This window comes from Saimiri boliviensis, chromosome 6 (assembly GCF_048565385.1).
Source record: "Saimiri boliviensis isolate mSaiBol1 chromosome 6, mSaiBol1.pri, whole genome shotgun sequence".
NCBI lineage: Eukaryota > Metazoa > Chordata > Mammalia > Primates > Cebidae > Saimiri > Saimiri boliviensis.
The window spans coordinates 77867400-77887744 of NC_133454.1; the positions used below are offsets into that span (position 1 = coordinate 77867400).

Genomic DNA, 20345 nt, shown 5'->3' on the forward strand with positions numbered 1-20345 from the left:
GCTTCCCAGCCTGTCAGAATGGCCACACTGAAGGTTGTAACTCTTTATAAGAAATAAAGTCTCCTCTTCTCTTCTAAATTTATAAATCATATTTTTTAAAGTTAACATGTCCAAGGGCTATTTACCATATAATCAATGGCATTTAACACTGAACAAAATATAGAACTCATGGAGGAAGAGTCAGAAAACTCCACAATCAAGAGTTTAGTTTAAGATAGAGAAGATAATGAAGAAACTTGGAAGGCTTACTGTTAGGAAACAACTGAATATACATTTTTCACACTTTATATTCCAGGTGTTGATGGAATACAGAGAAAATTTTTTATTAGACTGCAGTTAGAGTTAAGAAGAAACTCTAAGCTACCTAAATGACAAAGCTAATTAAAATTGAATGAATGGTTCCCAGTACCAAAAGGCTGGAAGAATATTGTATTTATGTGCAAAAAGAGAAAGAGAAAAAGGAGCTAGCCAAAGATGACTAGAAACAAACCAGTATCGTAAAAGTCAGAGGAAAACAAAACTGAAAGCAACTGAGAAGCCTGGAAACAGACAAACTAATGGCAATCCTTGTTTTCATATATAATATATTCTTAAAAAAATAGATGGCCATACCATGAAATCCTGACTATCCACCTGTTTAGACAATAACAGAAACCAAAGTACATACTACAAAGCATCAAAGGGGACCTTAAAAGTCATGCAGTCTTAACAAATGGTGTGCGGACAGCTAGATATTTACATGTATAAGAATAAAAGTAGATCTGTATCTCATACCACATACAAAAATTAACTCAAAATGGATTAAAGACCTAATTATAAGAGCTAAAACTTCAAAAATCTTAGAGGAAAACATAGACAGAAATCTTTGTGACTGGATTAGGTGATAGTTTCAAAGCGAAAAGTAGGCAAAGTTGACTTCATCAACCTTTTTTTTTTTTGAGACAGAGTCTCGCTCTGTCACCAGGTGCCAGGCTGGAGTGCAGTGGCATGATCTCAGCTCACTGCAACCTCCACCTCCCAGGTTCAAGCAATTCTCCTGCCTCAGCCTCCCAAGTAGCTGGGACTACAGGCGTAAGCCATCACACCCAGCTAACTTTTACATTTTAGTAGAGGGGGCCAGGATGGTCTTGATCTCTTGACCTTGTGATCTGCCCGCCTCAGCCTCCTAAAGTGCTGGGATTACAGGTGTGAGCCACCACACCTGGCCAACTTCATCAAACTTTAAAACTCTGGTGCTGTGAATGACATCATTAAGTAAGTGAAGACAATTCACTGAGTGGGAGAAAACATTTGTGAATCATGCATCTGAAAAGGCTTAGTATCCAAAATATATAAAGAATTTTTACCATGCAACATTAAAAAGACAAATAACTCGATTAAAAATGGGCGACTCTGGCCAGGTGCGGTGGCTCATGCCTGGAATCCCAGCACTGTGGGAGACTGAAGTGGGCAGATCATTTGAGGTCAAGAGTTCAAGACCATCCTGGCCAACATGGTAAAACCTTGTCTCTACTAAGAATACGAAAAAAAAAATTAGCTGGGCGTGGTGGTGGATGCCTGTAATCGTAGCTACTTGGGAGGCTGAGGCAGGAGAATTGCCTCAGGAGAATTGCAGCTACTTGGAAGGCTTACTGTTAGGAAACAACTGAATGAAGAAATCTCCAGGAGATGGAGGTTGCAGTGAGACAAACAAATGTCCAATAAGCACCAGAAAGGATGCTAAACCCCGTTCACCATCAAGGAAATGCAAATCAAACTCACAAGGAGATACCATTTCACACTAATAGGATGGCTCTAATGAAAAAGATAATAGCAAGTGTTTGAGGGATGTAAAGAAAAAGGGCCGGGCGCGGTGGCTCAAGCCTGTAATCCCAGCACTTTGGGAGGCCGAGGCAGGTGGATCACGAGGTCAGGAGATCGAGACCATCCTGGTCGACATGGTGAAACCCTGTCTCTACTAAAAATACAAAAAATTAGCTGGGCATGGTGGTGCGTGCCTGTAATCCCAGCTACTCAGGAGGCTGAGGCAGGAGAATTGCCTGAACCCAGGAGGCGGAAGTTGCGGTGAGCCGAGATCGCGCCATTGCACTCCAGCCTGGGTAACAAGAGCGAAACTCCGTCTCAAAAAAAAAAAAAAGAAAAAGGAACTCTCTTACATACTGCTGGTGGTCACATAAAATGGTACAGCTGCTTTGGAAAACAGTCTGGCAGTTTCTCAAAAGGTTAAACATAGTAGAACCATATGACCCAGAAATTCCACTCTTAGTTATATACCCAAGAATATGCTTACGCAAAAACGTGTACACAAATGTTCACAGCAGCATTATTTACAGTATCTTAATGTCCATCAACTGAAGAGTGGATAAACAAAATGTGGTATATTCACACAACACAGTATTATCCAGCCATAAAAAGGAATAAAGTATTGATCCATATTACGACACGGATGAACTGCAAAAATATTATGCTAAGTGAATACAGCCAGTCATGGAAAACCACATATTATATGATTCCATTAATATGAAATATTCAGAATAGGCAAGTCTATGGAGACAGAAAGTAGACTAGTGTTTACCTAGAGCTGGGGTTTAGGGGGTACAGAGGAGGGGAAAAGTGACTGCCTAATGGGTATGGGGTTTTTGGTGGGGAGGTATGTGATTTAAAATGTTCTAAAATTGACTGTAGTGATAGTTGCACAACTATTTATATATTAAAGCTATAGTGACTGTACATGTTAAATAGGTGAATTGCATGATATGTGAATTATGTCTCAATGAAGCTTTTTTTAAAGTCATCTAGTCTAACCACCTGTGTTTAGTACTCTCATATGCTTCCAATTGTGGTCCTGGTTCTGCTGAAAACCACAGATAGAAAACATGCTTTCCCCAGGAAGCTCATGCTACCTCTATACAGCTCTCATAGAACTGTCTTTATATAGAGTTGAGTGGCTAACAGGAGTAAGAAAGGAAACAAAAAATAGGGTTTCAAAAAGCAACAGTGAATGAAATATGACGAGGTAAGAAGAAACCTATGTTAGACCTGATTAAAGAGGTTATTAATAAAGAAACTTGTATTCAAATTAAGGTTATTGGTAACATCAAAGAGATGTTGAAAAAGTAAAAACATACTATTTTCAAAGACAGAAGAGGGATTTATTTGGAGAGCAATGGAACATATAGACTAGCAAAAATATGTTTTAAATCCTAGAAGAAATCTGAGTACTTTATATTTGGTATCAATTTTCACATATTTACTGCTGAGCACTTAACAATGTGGCAGACACTGTGTCAGGCACTGAGATTAGAATGACAAATAGAACAGAATCTCTGTCTTTAAAAAGCTTACAGACAAGGAGTATAGTTACAATGACATGGTAACTCTACCTTAACCATCAAATCCAATGGCTTTTTCTCAGTTCTCACTCTTAATTTTCTGCAATACAAAAAAGTGATTATAACATAGTGGTCATTCAATAAATGCTGAATTAACCTGAATAAATCCTGTCATAATTTCCTGCCTTAATCCCTACGGCACATTACTCTTCTCTCTCCCCACTGCTCCTTCAATCTATTCCTTCTCAATCTGTTTTACTGGTTCTTCTTTAATCTCTTTCACCAATACTTTGTCTCAACCTGTTCTTTCTTTATACCCTCCTAAACTCATTTATTCTCAATGAATACATTATAATTTCCAAAATGTGTACTTCTAAATCTGACTTTTCCCCTAAGCTCTTGTCTCTTATCTCTAAATTTGAAAAAAATTAGCTGGGTGTGGTGGTGCATGCCTGTAATCATAGCTACTTGGGAGGCTGAGGCAGGAGAATTGCAGCTAGTACTTGGAAGGCTTACTGTTAGGGAACAACTGAATGAAGAAATCTCCAGGAGATGAAGGTTGCAGTGAGACAAACAAATGTCCAATAAGCACAGGAAAGGATGCTAAACCCCATTCACCATCAAGGAAATGCAAATCAAACTCACAAGGAGATATCATTTCACATTAATAGGATGGCTATTAGTATAGCCATATACTAACATGGCTGTTAGTATATGTGTCTTCCTGTATGTCTACCATCTCAAGCCTAAGAATGAACTCATTTTCACTTCCTAAAACCTGCTCTCCTCTTGTATTTCCTTTCTTTGTAGACTCATTTTCTCAGACCCTAGGCTTGCGACCTACAACCTCTGCTACCTGTGACACTTTTGATAGATAACGATGACAATGCTGCATTTAGCAAAGATTTCTCTTCTCACAAAGAAGACTCAACAGGTAACAACCTCACTTCTTGGATAGTGATAGCACCATGTTTCTTAAAACTGAATAGCCCAGAATCTATAAAAAGTCAATGATTATAAAATATTTGAAAATTTCTAGTTGAATTTTTTTTCAAAAGAAAAATCTGAAACTATGAAATATGCCAGGTATATAAAAGTATACTGGCTGGGTACAGTGGCTCACACCTGTAATCCCAGCACTTTGGGAGGCCGAGGTAAGCAGATCATGAGGTCAGGAGTTCAAGACCAGCCTGGGCAATATGGCAAAACCCCGTCTCTACTTAAAATACAAAAATTAGCTGGGCGAGGTAGCGCACACCTGTAATCCCAGCTACTCAGGAGACTGAGGCAGGAGAATCACTTGAACCTGGGAGGCAAAGGTTGCAGTGAGCCAAGATCGCACCACTGCCCTCCAGCCTGGGCAACAGAGTGAGACTCCATCTCAAAAAAATATATAGAGATATACAGATACAGGTAATTTATGAACACTCATATGTCTACCACCTAAATATAACTGAAGCCCCTTGTATTCTTTTCCCCTACACCCTCTCTGAGATAAAAACAACTCTGATTTTGGTGCTTATGCTTAGAATGTGTGCTTTTAGATTTTACTGCATAACTATGCATCTATAAACAACATATAATTTTGTCTTGAATGTTTTAAAACTTCATATTGTGAATAGACAGTGGTGATGGTTGTACAACAATGTGAGTGTACTTAATGCTACTGAACTGTTTACCTAAAAATGGTTAAAAGAGTAAATGTTACATATATTTTACCACAATTTTAAAAAGTCCTTTATATTACGGGATTGTATTAGACACATGCTTCTTCAACTTTCCTTTTCTGCCTTTTTTCTAGGTGGGGAATCAACATTTTGGCCAAGAAATGTATTCATGTTGATATGTATAGGTCTAGTTGATTCATTTAAACTGCAATAGCGCATCACATTGTATGACCATATAATAATTTATTTACTCCTTTGTTGGCTGATAAACATGTAGATTATTTTCAATTTTTCTCTATTACAAATGATCTACTTCAGAGTTACACTACAAGTAAGATTTGTGTGTTTTTTAAGTTTGCTTTATTAAAAACAGCTAAAGAGATCAGAATAAAGATAGCAGAACATAAAACTAGGTTTTCTTTTTTTTTAGTTATCTGTTTATTGTATTTCTTTTTTTTATTATCATACTTTAAGTTCTGGAGTACATGTGCAGAATGTGCAGGTTTGTTACATAGGTATACATGTGCCACGGTGGTTTGCTGAATCCATCACCCCATCATCTACATTAGGTATTTCTCCTAATGCTATCTCCCCAGCTATCCCTCCCCTAGCTCACCACCCCACTGACAGACCCCGGTATGTGATGTTCCCCTCCCTGAGTCCTTAAGTTCTCATTGTTAAAAAACTGTAGGTTTTCTAATCTAGAAAACAAAACAGCAGTGTGGCTATCTCTACAGGTACTTAAGTATTCTCTAAAAAGAATGTGACTAAATCCTGTTTATTAAAAGCTTTCCCCATATCTAGGTTTCCTTAATTATTAAAATTTAATCCCAAAATTTGGAGGCCGAGGTGGGAAGATTGCTGAGCCCAGGAGTTTAAGATCAGTCTGGACAAGATGGCAAGAACTCCTCTCTACAAAAAACTTTTATAAATCAGCTGGCTGTGGAGGCATGTGCCTGTAGTCCCAGCTACTCAGGAGGCTGAGGCAGAAGGACCGCTCAAGCCTAGGAGTTTGAGGCTGCAGTGAGCTATGATCACGCCTCTCTGTGATCAGCCTGTGCAACAGGAGACCCTAGCTCAAAGAAAAAAAAAATCTCTTAGCTTATCATTTAACCTTAACTAAAACGTTAATGGATTCTGGCCAGGCACAGTGGCTCACGTCTATAATCCCAGCACTTTGGGTGGCTGAGGCAGGTGGATCACCTGAGATCAGGGATTTGAGACCAGCCTGGCCAACATGGCAAAACCCCGTCTCCACGAAAAATACAAAAATTAGCTGGGCATGGTGGCACATGCCTGTAATCCCACCTAAGCCAGGAGGCAGAAGTTGTGGTTGCAGTGAGCCAAAACAGCACCACTGCACTCCAGCCTGGGTGACAGAGTAAGACTGTCTCAAAAAAAAAAAAAAAAATGGATTTTACAAAGTGAAGCTCTACCTTCCTTTGTTAATAACCATACCTATTGTTAAAAACAAAACAAAAACTTTAGCACTGTTAACAAAAGGGTTTTCTGAAAGCACTATTAACTCATCTGCAGCATTTCATTTTTGGGACAAATAAATCTATAAAGAACTGGACATGTGTCTATTTTAATAAAAAAATAGAGGCCAGGCACGGTGGCTCACACCGATAATCCCAACACTTTGGGAGGTCGAGGTGGTTAGATCACAAGGTCAGGAGTTCGAGACCAGCCTGGCCAACATGGTGAAACCTCGTTGTAAAAATACAAAAAATTTAGCCAGGTGTGGCGGCACATGCTTGTAATCCCAGCTACTCAGAAGGCTGAGGCAGGAAAGTCACTTGAACCTGGGAGGCGGAGGTTGCAGTAAGCCGAGACTGCGCCATTGTACTCCAGCCTGGGTGACAGAGCAAGACTCTGTCTCAAAAAAAAAAAAAAAAAAAAAAAGAAAAAGAAAAAGAAAAAGAAACAGTGGTTCAAGAAAGGTCTTAATGGGGCCGGTTCCTTAAGATAGCCAAGCTTTTCCCTAAACATTGAGGAGGCTGTAGAGGCCATATTTGATTCAGCATTACTTAAAGTAGAAGCCAAGACAATAGCTGTTTTTCCTCACAGGTCTCCTCCAAGGGTCCTTTTTTTTGTTTTGTTTTTTTGAGACGGAGTTTCGTCCCGTCGCCCAGGCTGGATTGCAATGGTGCGATCTCGGCTCACTGCGACCTCTGCCTCCTGGGTTTAAGCATTTCTCCTGACTCAGCCTTGGGAGTAGCTGGGACTACAGGCACGTGCTACCACACCCAGCTAATTTTTTGTAGTTTTAGTAGAGACGGGGTTTCACTGTGTTAGCCAGGCTGGTCTCAATCTCCTGACCTTGTGATCTGCCTGCCTCAGCCTCCCAAAGTGCTGGGATTACAGGCGTGAGCCACCACGTTCAGACCAGAAGGGCCCTATCTTGTTACATCTCCCTTCTACCGGATTCTGCTTTGTTATCTACTGCTTTGACATTCTCTGATAATTTAATCAGATTTTTTTCATCTTTTTATCAACCTCTCCAATCTCAATCCATCCTATGTATTACTAAAAGAGATCATTATGTGTCTAAGTTTCTTAGCACAGGGCTTGATCCATACACTCAATACACATCGGTTACCACTGTTTTGTTACCAGAATAATCTTCCTAAAGCACAATTATAACTGGTCTTGCCATTTCTCTGATCAAAAGCTTCTAATGGTCTCCACTGATGACAAGGGGCTGTATTAGAGCAGAATGGAGGTAGTAGAGTGAACTAGAATGAGTACCACCTTTTCAGTCAGCTATTGGTTAAGATTATGGCTGTGGCTCCAACTATTTCAGTGGAGATTAAATTAATCTTTCTAGAGTTCATTATCATCATCTGTAAAATGGGTATGCTATCTACTTTCCAGAGTTTACAAGAATTACAACAGAGTAAATTATATCATATATACAAAGCAGCTAGCACATATAGTAGGTATTTAACAAATTCTGATTTTCCTTCCCCATGTAATAACTTAACGTGGGTTAACCTAACTGACTCCATCTCAGCAGTAAGCTTCACCCTAGCTTCTCCCGCCCTCCCACCCCCCATGGGTGCATAGCTGGGTCATGCTGCACTTAAAAGCCTTGAAGCGGCCGGGCGCGGTGGCTCAAGCCTGTAATCCCAGCACTTTGGGAGGCCGAGGCGGGTGGATCACGAGGTCGAGAGATCGAGACCATCCTGTTCAACATGGTGAAACCCCGTCTCTACTAAAAATACAAAAAACTAGCTGGGCATGGTGGCGCATGCCTGTAATCCCAGCTACTTAGGAGGCTGAGGCAGGAGAATTGCCTGAGCCCAGGAGGCGGAGGTTGCGGTGAGCCGACGAGATAGCACCATTGCACTCCAGCCTGGGTAACAAGAGCAAAACTCCATCTCAAAAAAAAAAAAAAAAAAAGCCTTGAAGCGTTAAAATCTGAAGCACACTGTTCTTCACACCTGTAACCATTGTAATCATATCCTGCTTGGCAAGTCTATCTGCTGTTGTGAACACCCTCCTTGGTGATTGATTGTATGGAAAGTTCCCCCTGCTACTCCTCTTGATGACCATATGGAAATACCCTTAGCAACCAACAATCCTGGAAACCTCCTGCCCCCTGGTTACCAGCTTTCTTATCTAACTTGCTTGTTCTGCTTCTGTAAAATTCTGCTTCAGCTACCTATCCCCTCCCCTACCTAAATCAAGGTATAAAAGATAACCAAGCCCCTTCCTTGGGGCCGAGAGAATTTTGAGTGTTAGCTGTCTCTCAGTCACCAGCAAATAAAGGACTCTTAATTTGGAACTCAGAGCATGGCGCATTCCTTCTGACTCACTCGGTTACAACACCCACAAATTGAATTCCTAAACAACTGAATTCCATAATCTAACCCAAAAGTACCTTTTCACACTACTGACCCGTTACATACCACTTATCCAGCCAAACTAGGGTTTTCACCATGCTTTGAACCTGACTTTCACCTTCTTGCTTCTAAGCCTATGTTTATCCTACAGTGGCTTTGCTTTCCTCTCACATATCTAAATCCAGCCAATCCTTCAAGGCCCAGGTCAAATACTGCCCCCATGCCCCCAGAGCATCTTCTCATGCCACTCCCCATGCCTGTAAAACACACTGCTTGAGCCTCTTTAATTGCACTTACCACACTTGGCCTTATTCAAGAGTTGTATTAATGTGTCTTATAGCCTGTATTTAAATGAATTGGGAAACAAAAACAGGTAACATCTTCCACTAAGCACCATCTCTACCCCATTTTATCTGGTGCTGACTGAAACCTATATATCACATCTCAGAACAAGAAAAGAGCAGTCTCTAACATCCAAAAGTTGGCCTGATACTATCAGCTAGGCATTGATACTGCAATGACCTTGCTTGGTACTCAAAGATAAGTTGTGGTCTTCTCCTGTTACACATAAGCAATTTCAGAACACCAGCATTAGACAAGGCCATTCTGTGATCATAATGGATCAAGAAAAAAGCAAGACCACTCTGTAATCTGTCTGAACACAAACAAAACATGAATACTGCCCAAGCCACACAAAATACCTAATATCCCCTAGTGCTGGGTAATATGAATAATGGGGCTTCTTTATCAATTACAGCTTCAGCCTTTCTCTAGTTGGCCCTCCCCTTAGATAAACTGTTAAGATACCAGTCGTAGAATGTGCCTTACTTCCTGAAAGCATTTAATTCAGAGTAAAGCACCACATCCTTAAACCATCCTCCAGATCACCTAACACAAACCCCAAACCTATAATGACCTTTTCTAACAGTGCCTTATTGAGACATCCCACGATTTCCCATGGTGCGCATTCTCACTTGCTGCAACAAGTAATACACTCAACTTGTTCAACTACAGGTATGTTCCTGGTGGCCTCTGGCTGGAAGACAAACTAAGAACTTCTTGAATAAAGGTCCAGTGTTTTATTTATGTTTGGGTCCCCCACAGGGCAGGCTCTGGATCTTGCATGCTATGATCTTTGCTGAACTGATCTGGATGAATTATACTGCAAGTGTTGGCCATCAACAGAATCTCAAATTCCTGCCCAGTCACTTTTAGAGCTAAAAATAGTTTTTTACTTCATTATCCTGCCAGTTTTCAATTTCACAGTTTCAAGAATAGAAACTGGCAATGAGGATGACTGATCAAGCAAGGTGTTCCATACCCACTTACCTATAAGTATCTAAACTTGAAAAAATGCCTAATTTTACATGCATTCACAGGCTCTCAAATTGTCTATTGTTTTCTGTTCATTTCCATAATACATGAACAGGAAAATGACTCTTGGAAATCAACATGACTTCCTAATCTCTCTGTCCTTGAACATTCCTTCAGAGTAGATTTCTGATGCTCCATTAGGGAAAATAAATGGTAAGCAACCAAAATAATATCTTTGTCTTCAGGCACTTACAGACCAACACATAAGAAGCTAGTTTAAGAAAACAAAGAATTACGTATTTGCATGTGTGTCATATATGTGTATATGTTTACATACACACATACACGTATCTGTGTATTTTCACATCTCAGAGATTAAGACTCAGTGGGACATGACTTACTTGAGGAGAACATCGTGACAAAGGGTCTGTGCTATTCCACAGGAACAGGGGGACTGGAGAGGGGCTAGTAAGGTATTCTATCTATCTATCTATCTATCTATCTATCTATCTATCTGAGACGGACTCTCGCTTTGTCACCCAGGCTGGAGTGCAGTGGCACAATCTCGACTCACTGCAAACTTTGCCTCCTGGGTTCAAGTTCTGCCTCAGCCTCCCGAGTAGCTGGGACTACAGGTGCACATCACCATGCCCAGCTAGTTTTTATATTTTTGGTAGAGACGGGGTTTTACCATATTGGCCAGGCTGGTCTTGAACTACTAACCTTGTGATCTGCCTGCCTCAGCCTCCCAAAGTGTTGGCATTACAGGCGTGAGCCACCATGCCTGGTCAGGAACCCTATTATAAGCATTCAGGCAGGGTCAGCAGGAGTGATGCCCAGATACAATGTTACTATGGGAACACCAAAGGAACACCAAAGGTTCCTAGCCAAGTAGAACTAGTAGATAGGACTCTCTTGAGGCCAACTCTAGCACAGAGTGGCACACTGTCATCTTGGTGGACTTCAACTACCCTGGAACCTATTCCAACTCTCATTAGGCTAACAATGAAACAACTGACAAGTTCTTGACCAAGTGTGCTGACATTTTTATGTTCCATAGATACACAGGGAGAGCAGAGGAACTGCTACTCTGACCAAAGAAGAAACTGGTTGACGAAATGAAAGGGTAACCTCAGGAGAAAGATATCTTAGTGTTTTTGACATAAAGTAGGAATTGTGTAGCACAAGCTCTAGGAAGCCAGCATTAAGAAGATTTTGTTTTTTGTTTTGAGATGGAGTTTCACTCTGTCACCCAGGCTGGAGGGCAGTGGTGTGATCTCAGCTCACTGCCTCCCAGGTTCAAAAGATTCTCCTGCCTTAGCCTCTCGAGTAGCTGGGACCATAGACATGCAACACCTCGTCTGGCTAATTTTTGGATTTTTAGTAGAGACAGGGATTTGCTATGTTGGCCAAGCTGGTCTTGAACTCCTGACCTCAGGTGATCTGTCTGCCTCAGCCTCCCAAAGTGCTAGGATTATGGGTGTGAGCCACCGTGCCTGGCCCAGAGTTAAGAAGTTTTGAAAACATACATAAAACCATAGGATGAGACCCTCTCTGAGAGGAAGGCCCTTAAATGCATTTCTATATGGGCACTTCAAAAATTCTCAAGCAGATAGGAACAATGAGGAAAAAAAAGTAGACGTGCAGAAAAAAAAAAAGTAGATGTGCAGGACAGAAAAGATGAAAAGATAGGCACTGGGCAATCAGCATCAAAGAGTGGCAAGACTCAGAAGAGTGACATGAGGAGGCCAAGGCCCAAAATAAATGCAGATTTACAAAAAGACTAGCAAAACCCAAAGGGGTATTTTTAGTGATGTTTAGAGAAAAAAGACAATTTCCTTAGGATAAAATGTAATGCTGAGAAAACAGAACTTGCCAACCTCCATTTTGCTTCTACATCTAAGGGGATAAATTTTTGGTTCAGCTGAGAATTAACAATCCTAAAGACAAAAGTAAAGTCCCAGAGGAGGAGAAATTCAAGCCTATTCACTAAATAATTTCTATCAAGAGAACTGGGTAAACTTGCAAATCAGGTCACTGAACTAAAGAAAAATTTAAGAAATTACATTGGTAAACAGTGAAATCTTAAAAGAATTAAGATAGAGAACTACTGTTCCAGTCTGCGGAAAGTAGAAAGTGGATGACAAACTCAACAAACCATAGAGATGTGAACATGTTGTAATTCTTGGGCTAGATTCTAAAAAGGATTCTTTCATTTTTTTTAATGGATGTGGAAGAGAAGAGAAAGTACTTTTTTTTCTGATTATAAAACAAATGCATACCTATGGAAAATTAAGAAAGTACAGAAAAATTTAAAGAATAACAACCTCTCATAATTACATGATCTAGAAATAACCACTGTTAAAATGTTCTTTCTAGTGAATATATATCTTTACTTTTCACTTGTATCATACAATGTTCCATGTCATTTAAAACTTCATGAATATAAATTACTGAATTCATAATAGTCTACCACATGGATGCATGATCATTTATGTAATGATGTAATGAATGTAATAATAAGGTAATGGCTTACAAATGCTAACAGAGGAAGTCATGATCCCTAGGAGCCAGCACTCATTCATTAACTCATTTTTTACTTGTTCAATAAATATTTATTGTCTACTTACATGCAGGCTTCTTCTAAAGCTGGACACACAGCCATGAACACAACAAATATAAATCCTTATCCTCACACAGCCTTCTTCCTAAGTAGGAAAAGAGACAGTAAACAAGAAAGTGATAAACACTAAGGAGAAAAAATAAGGCAGAAAGAAAGGGAAAGATTGTGTTGGAAGTTAAGATTTCAGCTGAAATGTCCAGAGAAGGCATCAGGAAATGTCATTTGAGAGAAAACATGAAGATGAAGGAAAAGGCACATGGATATCCAAAAGAAGAGCATTTCAAGCAATGGAAACAGCAAATACAAAGGCACTGAGGTAGGAGTATGCTTGCATATTCAAGGAACAGTAAGGAGGCAGCCAGTGTGGCCACAACAAAGTGAAAAAGATGGAAAAATAGAAGCAAATGGGGAAGAGAATTATATAGGGCCTTTGGGATCATGTATAGATAGACTATCTTTTCATCTGAGCCAGGAAGCCACTGGAGAGTTTTGAGGCGGGGAGAGACGTGAGTTGACTTAAGCTTTAACATGATACTATGGCTGCTGTATTGAGAATAGACTGAAGTGAGGAAGGAAGAAGCAGGCAAACCAGGGCGACAGAGTAAGATGGAATAGAGCAAACAAATAACCATCTGGTTGAATGACCCTAAACAAAAGGTTTCCAAGAATATACTGGTGTGATGCTAAAAGCAGTTTTAAATGACTAATACATTTTTTAAAAAATTTGACCTATCAAGAAAACATGCTGAGGCTGGGCATGGTGGCTCACGCCTGTAATTTCAGTACTTTGGGAGGCCAAGGTAGGAGGATCCTCTGAGGTCCGGAGTTCGAGACCAGTCTGGCCAACATGGTGAAAACCTGCCTCTATTAAAAATACAAAAAAATTAGCCAGGCATGGTGGTGGGTGCCTGTAATGCCAGCTACTCAGGAGGCTGAAGCAGGAAAATCACTTGAACCTGGGAGGCAGAGGTTGCAGTGAGCTGGGATCGTGCCACTGCACTACAGCCTGAGTGACAGAAACTCAAAGACTCCAAGATGGTGCCACTGCACTGCAGCCCAAGACTCCATCTCAAAAAAACAAAACAAAACAAAAACAAACAAAAAGAGGAAACATGCTGATCATAAACGTAAAATTGTTAAAAAAAAGAAAGAAAGAAAGAAAGAAAGAAAAGTTAAAACATGGTGAGAAAAATTTGAACACCAACTAGCTATTTAATGACATTAAAGAAGTATTGATTTTTTAGGTGTGATAATGGTATTGTGGTTACATTTTAATAAGAATCCATTTTTAGAGATGCAAGACTGAAGCATTTAAGGATGAAATGATCCAATGTTTAGGATTTGCTTCAAAATCATCCTGTGAATGGAGGGGAAAGTGGATGGGGATACCTAGGATACAAGACCATGTATTGATGGTTGCTGAAGTAGGGTGATGTGGATTCATTTTACTATTCTCTCAACTTATGTCTGAAAATGTCTTTGGCCAGGCGCAGTGGCTCATGCCTGTAATCCTAGCGCTTTGGGAGGCCAAGGTGGGTGGATCACCTGAGGTCAGGAGTTCAAGACCAGCCTGGCCATCATGGTGAAACCCCATCTTTTAAAAAAAAAAATGTCTTTAACAAAAAGTTTTTTTAAAATCAAGAATGGCACATACCTAAGAAATGGTAAACAAACACACGGAATGAAACAATGAATGCTCTGAAAAAATTTCAAGAGCTAGAATTCTTGATCATATTAAACAGATAAAATGCAATAGGGAAAACTACAAAGTCCTATATTTGGTTCCAAAGCATCAAGTGAACAGTAGAAAAATGAACAAAACCTAGATGAACAGCTCCTATTAAAAATTTTAAAAAGGCTTAGAATTATAATATACAGCAAAGTCAGCAAGTAAAATGCTAAAAACTAAAGCAATCCCCAGAAAGCATTAAGTATAGAATTTTAAAAAAAGTGAAGGGTGCAGGGAAACAATAGATTATTCTTTCATGAACTGTCTTAGATGTGCAGTTATTTGCAGTTCTAAGAGCCTCTTCTAAGAGGGCTGTGTTCAAATACTTGCAACTAGGTCATACCAGGAATGAATGAGGGAGCTAGGGATATTAACACAGGAAAGAAGACTGAAGAAAGGGACATAATACTACTTTTCCAATTACTGAATTAATCATCTTATACCTGTAAACCAAAAAGTATGTGGGACAGGCCTCAATCAATTTAGAAGTTCATTTTGCCAACATTAAGGAAACACCCAGGAGAGAGTTCTGTGTCTTTCTCCAAAGATGATTTTGAGGGCTTCAATATTTCAGCGGGAAAAGTGAGCTGGAGGGGAAAGAAAGGTATGGTAATCCGTATGTTGCAAGAGAAAAGGAGCAGGTAGGGGAATAGTCAATTGTGTATTCATCTGGTGCTCAGTAAATAGGCACTTTGCATAAGATAAGTTGAACCTATAATAGCTACCTATGGAGATATTTCATCTTTTATCTGTAGCTACCCGCTTAGGAACAAAAGGAAAGGCAGTTTCTTGCATGACTCAGCTTTCAGCTTTATTTTTTCCTTTAGTCATAGTGAACTGGGGTCCCAAGGTTTCATTTTCCTTTCACATACCTTTAATCTACTTTTCCTCCATTCCTATTTTGGCAAAGGATATCATCATCTAACCTTTTACCTAAACCTGAGAACAATCCAGATGTCTCCCTCACCTTCCAACTCTATTTTAAAATGTCTCTTAAAATTGTTCCCTTCCTCCCAATCTATCCATTGATAACCTTTCTTACTCCAATCTCCCTATTTCCTTTTGGGAACTCCTCTCAACTCCAGAGTGGGTTCATCAGCCTATTCTTTCTACCCATGACACCACAAGTTAACTTAATTCAAGCCATTAATGTGAGTGGATATGTTTGCTGGAACTTCTGGGAAAGAATCTGGGGAGTCGGGTTGGAAGGTGAGAGTGAAGGAGGACTTAAAAGAAAAGGAGCCTGGAGCTGTGCCCAGCAAAGTGCTGTAATCCCAGCACTTAAGAGGCTGATGTGGGACAATACTTGAGGTCAGGAGTTCCAGGCCAGCTCTACATACATACATATATAAATGAGGCACTCTCACTTTCTCTGGGCAATGAATGACATGAGAGGAAGTAATGTCTGAAACTGTTGCAACCACTGTTACTACCCTGAGGGAGCAGCCAGAGTACAGAACCAACTTCAGAATGAACCCAGATTATAAAGAACAGAAAATAAGAGGTGGAGCCCCAATGTGACAACTGAGAGTCTCTGGATCATACCACATTGGAAGGCAGTTCTAACACAGGGTCTTTTCATTTACACAAGTCAATACGTTCTTTCTGTCTTAAGACAAGTCAAGCTGACTTTTCTGTCACTTGTCACAAGCATCGTAACAGATGAGCCCAATGACATAAACTTGTTAATGCTCATGGTGTCTCAACTGGATGACTACAACAATCTTCTCCCTGAAGAAATCCTCACAATGCAGGGTCTACACTGCTGCCAGGCTGTCCTTTCTAAAACCATGTTAAATGTTTCTCTTCTACTTACATACTTAATGATGCCTCATCTTCCTTTAGAATAAAACCCCAAGTCCTTAAGTATAATAGAAAAAAAACCTTCACAATTTGGCCTGTGCCAACTACTCTGGAGTCTTCTCTCACACTCTACGGATACTTCAAAGTTCCATGTTTCTTTCTTTTTTTTTTTCTTTTTTTGAGACAGAGTCTTGCTCTGTCACCCAGGCTAGAGTACAGTGGCGTGATCTCAGCTCACTGCAACCTCCATCTCCCAGGTTTAAGCGATTCTCCTGCTTCAACCTCCCAAGTAGCTGGAATTACAGGGGCGCAGCACCAAACCTGGCTAATCTTTTTATTTTTAGTAGAGACAGGGTTTTTCCATGTTGGCCAGGCTGGTCTGAAACTCCTGGTCTCAAGGAATCTGCCTGCCTTGGCCTTCCCAAGTTCTGGATTGTATAGATATGAGCCACTGCACCTGGCCCTAACGCTCTGTGTTTCTTTGCTCTGTATTTCTTCTGCATAGAATGTCTTTTTCATCTAGAAGATTTAAAAAGACAAAACATTTTAAGAGTTTCCTCCTCAATTTAGTCAAGAAAGGCAAAGCTGGATTAACATCTAAATTTCAATTAACGTAATATGCCACATCTATATAAATAAAGGACAAAACACACATGATCATCTCAACATACATAGAAAAAAGTATTTGGTAAGATTCAACACCGCTTCATAATGAAAAACAATAAACAAATATGAATAAAAGGGAACTTCCTCAACCTGATAAAAGGCATCTACAAAATGCCCCCAGATAACATTATATATACTGGTATGAAAGCTTTCTTCTTAAGATCAAGGACAAGAAAGGATGTTTGTTCTTACCACTTCTATTCAACATTGTAGTAAAGGTTTCAGCTAGGGCAGTCAAGCAAAAAAACGTAAAAACAAAAATAAAAGGCATTCAGATTAAAAAAAAAAAAGTAAAACTATCTCTATATCTATATGCAGATACCAAGTTCAGCAAGGTGACAAAATACAGTATCAATATGCAAAAACTATTTGTCTATACACTAGAACAATCTGAAAACAAAATTTATAATAGCATCAAAGAATAAAATACTTATGAATATATTTAACAAAATAAGACTTTCACACTAAAAACTACAACCTCCTTTAAAAGAAATTAAAGACCTAGATAAATAAAAAGGAAATCATGTGTTCATAGACTGAAAGCTTTAATATTGGTAAGACGGCAGTACTCCCCAAACTGCTTCACTTCATTCTATCAAAATCCCAGCTGGCTTTTTTTTTTTTTTTTTTTTTTGGGCAGAAACTAATGTGATAATCCTAAAATTCATATGGAAATGCTAGGTCACAGGATCCAGAATAGCCAAAATAATCCTGAAAAAGAACAACGTTGGAGGACACATTTCATGATTTCAAAACTTACAAAGCTACAATAATTAAGACAGCATGGTACTGGCATAAGGATAACCATATAGATTAATGTAATATAACTCGGAGCCCACAAATAAACTGTTACATTTAGAGTCAATTGATTTGACATGGGTGCCAAAACAATTCAATGAGAATTTTGTCTTTTCAACAAATGATGCTAGGGCAACTATATATCCACATGAAGCTGGACTCCTGCCTTACCCATATACACAAATTAATTCAAAGGGATCAAAGACTTAACTGCAGGAGCAAAAACTACAACACTTGAAAACAGACAAAAATCTTTATAACCTTGGATTTGGCAATTTGTCTCAGATATGACACCAAAAGCAGAAGAAACAAAAGAAAAAGGTAGATAAACTGGACTTTATCAGTATTTAAAACTTTTCTTATTTAAAGGGCACCATCAAGAAAATGAAGGTAACCACTGAATGGAAGAAAACACTTGCAAATCATGTATCTGATAACAGATCTGTACCGAGAATATACAAAATAACTCTTAAACTCAACAATAAAAAGACGAGAGGCCAAATGTGGTGGCTCACACCTGTAATCCCACTGCTTCAGGAGGTCAAAGTGGGAGGGTCAATTGAGGCCAGGAGTTCAAGACCAGCCTGGACAACATAGTGAGAACCTCATCTCTGCAAAAAAATTTTTTAAATTAGCCAGGCATGGTGGCACACACCTGTAATCCTAGTTATCTGGGAGGCTGGGGAGGGAGAATCACTTGAGTCCAGGAGTTTGGGGCTGCAGTGAGCAATGATGGCACCATTGCATTCCAGCCTGTGCACCATAGTGAGATCCTGTCTCTCCAAAAACAAGGACAAGTAATCCAACTTTTAAAGAGGGTTAAAAGGACCTGAATAGACATTTTTCCAAAACAAGACATACAAATAGACAAAGAGTAAATAAACACACCAAAAAAATGCTCAATGTCATTAATCATCGGGGAAATGCAAATAAAATCACAATGAAATACCATTTCATTCCCACTAGGGTGCCTATAATCAAGAAGACAGGTAACAAACATGTATTGACAAGAAATCAGAAATCCTCTTGCACTGCTGGTGGTCACGTAAAATGGTACAGCTGCTTTGGAAAACAGTCTGGCAGTTCCTCAAAGGTTAAACATATAAGCATACAACCTGGAAATTCCACACTTAGTTTCAGCCACACTGGAATGCTCACATTTTCCAAATGTATGCACTGAAGAGAAATGAAATGAAAACATAAGTCTACACAAACATTTGTACACAGACATCAGTAGCAACATTATTCATAACAGCTAAAAGGCAAAAATTCAATGTCCATCAACGGATGAATGAATAAATGGAATATGGTATATCCACACAATGAAATATTATTCAGCCATAGTCCAGGTGTGGTGGCTCATGCCTATAATCCCAGCACTTTGCGCGGCCCAGGTCGATGGATCACAAGGTCAGGAGTTTGATATTAGCCTGGCCAATATGGTGAAACCCCATCTCTACTAAAAATACAAAAATTAGCTGGGCATGGTGGCGTGTGCCTGTAGTCCCAACTCCTTGGGAGGCTGAGGCAGAAGAATCACTTGTACCTGAGGCAGAGGTTGCAGTAAGCCAAGATCGCACCACTGCACTCCAGCCTGGTGACAGAATGAGAATCTGTCTAAAAAAAAAAAAAAAAAAAAAATTCAGCCATAAAAAGAAATACTGCTACATGCTACAACATGGATGAACCTTGAAAACATTATGCTAGTTAAAAGACATCAGTCACAAAAGATTAGATACTGTATGATTCTGTTTACATGAAATGTCCAGAATAGGCAAACTTACAGAGACATAAAATAGATCAGTGGTTGCCTAAGGCTGAAAGTGGGGTGGGGCATTTGTGGGGTGATAGCTAAAAAGTATGGGGTTTGAGGGGATGATGAAATATTCTAAAATTGATGTGGTGATGACTGCACAACTCTGAATATTCTAAAACCCAATAAATGATACACTTTAAGTGGGGAATTGTATGATATGTAAATTAGATCACAAGAAAGCTGTTTTCCCAAAAATAAAAATAAAAATTAAAATTAAAAAAAAACTTCCCTCCTGTATGCTCTATGAAACTCTTCTTCTTTTTTTTAAGGCAAGGTCTCACCCTGTCGCCCAGGATGCAACACAATCACACCTCACTGTAGCCTTGACCTCCAGACCTCAAGCAATCCTCCCACCTCAGCCTACAGCATAACCGGGGCTACAGGTGCACACCACCATGCCCAGCTAATTGAAAAAAACATTTTTTGTTGAGATTGGGGTCTCATTATGCTGCCCAGGCTGGTCTCAAAGTCCTAGGCTCAAGCAATCCTCCCACCTCAGCCTCTCAAAGTGCTGGGATTACAGGCATGAGCTGTCACAGCTGGTTATGAAATCCTTTTTTTTTTTTTCTTTGACACTGAGTCTCACTCTGTCACCCAGGCTGAAATGCAGTGGCACGATCTTGGCTCACTGTCACCTCCACCTCCTGGGTTCAAGCAATTCTTCTGCCTCAGCTTCCTAAGTAGCTGGGACTACAGGTGTGTACCAACACGCCTGGCTAAATTTTTGTATTTTTAGTAGAGATGGGGTT

The 20345-nt window shown here is 39.7% G+C and overlaps 1 protein-coding gene across 9 annotated transcripts in view; it reads right to left on the reverse strand.

The window, feature by feature from the left end:
- The window catches only part of RIC3 (RIC3 acetylcholine receptor chaperone), an 81337-nt gene that overhangs the window by 54022 nt on the left and 6970 nt on the right, over positions 1 to 20345 (reverse strand). The window contains exon 1 of one of the 9 annotated variants that reach the window (XR_012518084.1): positions 3384 to 5609. The exons of 6 other annotated variants lie outside the window; for them this stretch is intronic. The gene's annotated coding sequence lies outside the window, so the exon portion shown is untranslated. Of the gene's footprint in view, positions 1 to 3383; positions 8024 to 12791; positions 12870 to 20345 lie in introns of those variants that run through there. 2 more of the 9 variants (XM_074401056.1, XM_074401057.1) reach the window with 2 other exon arrangements.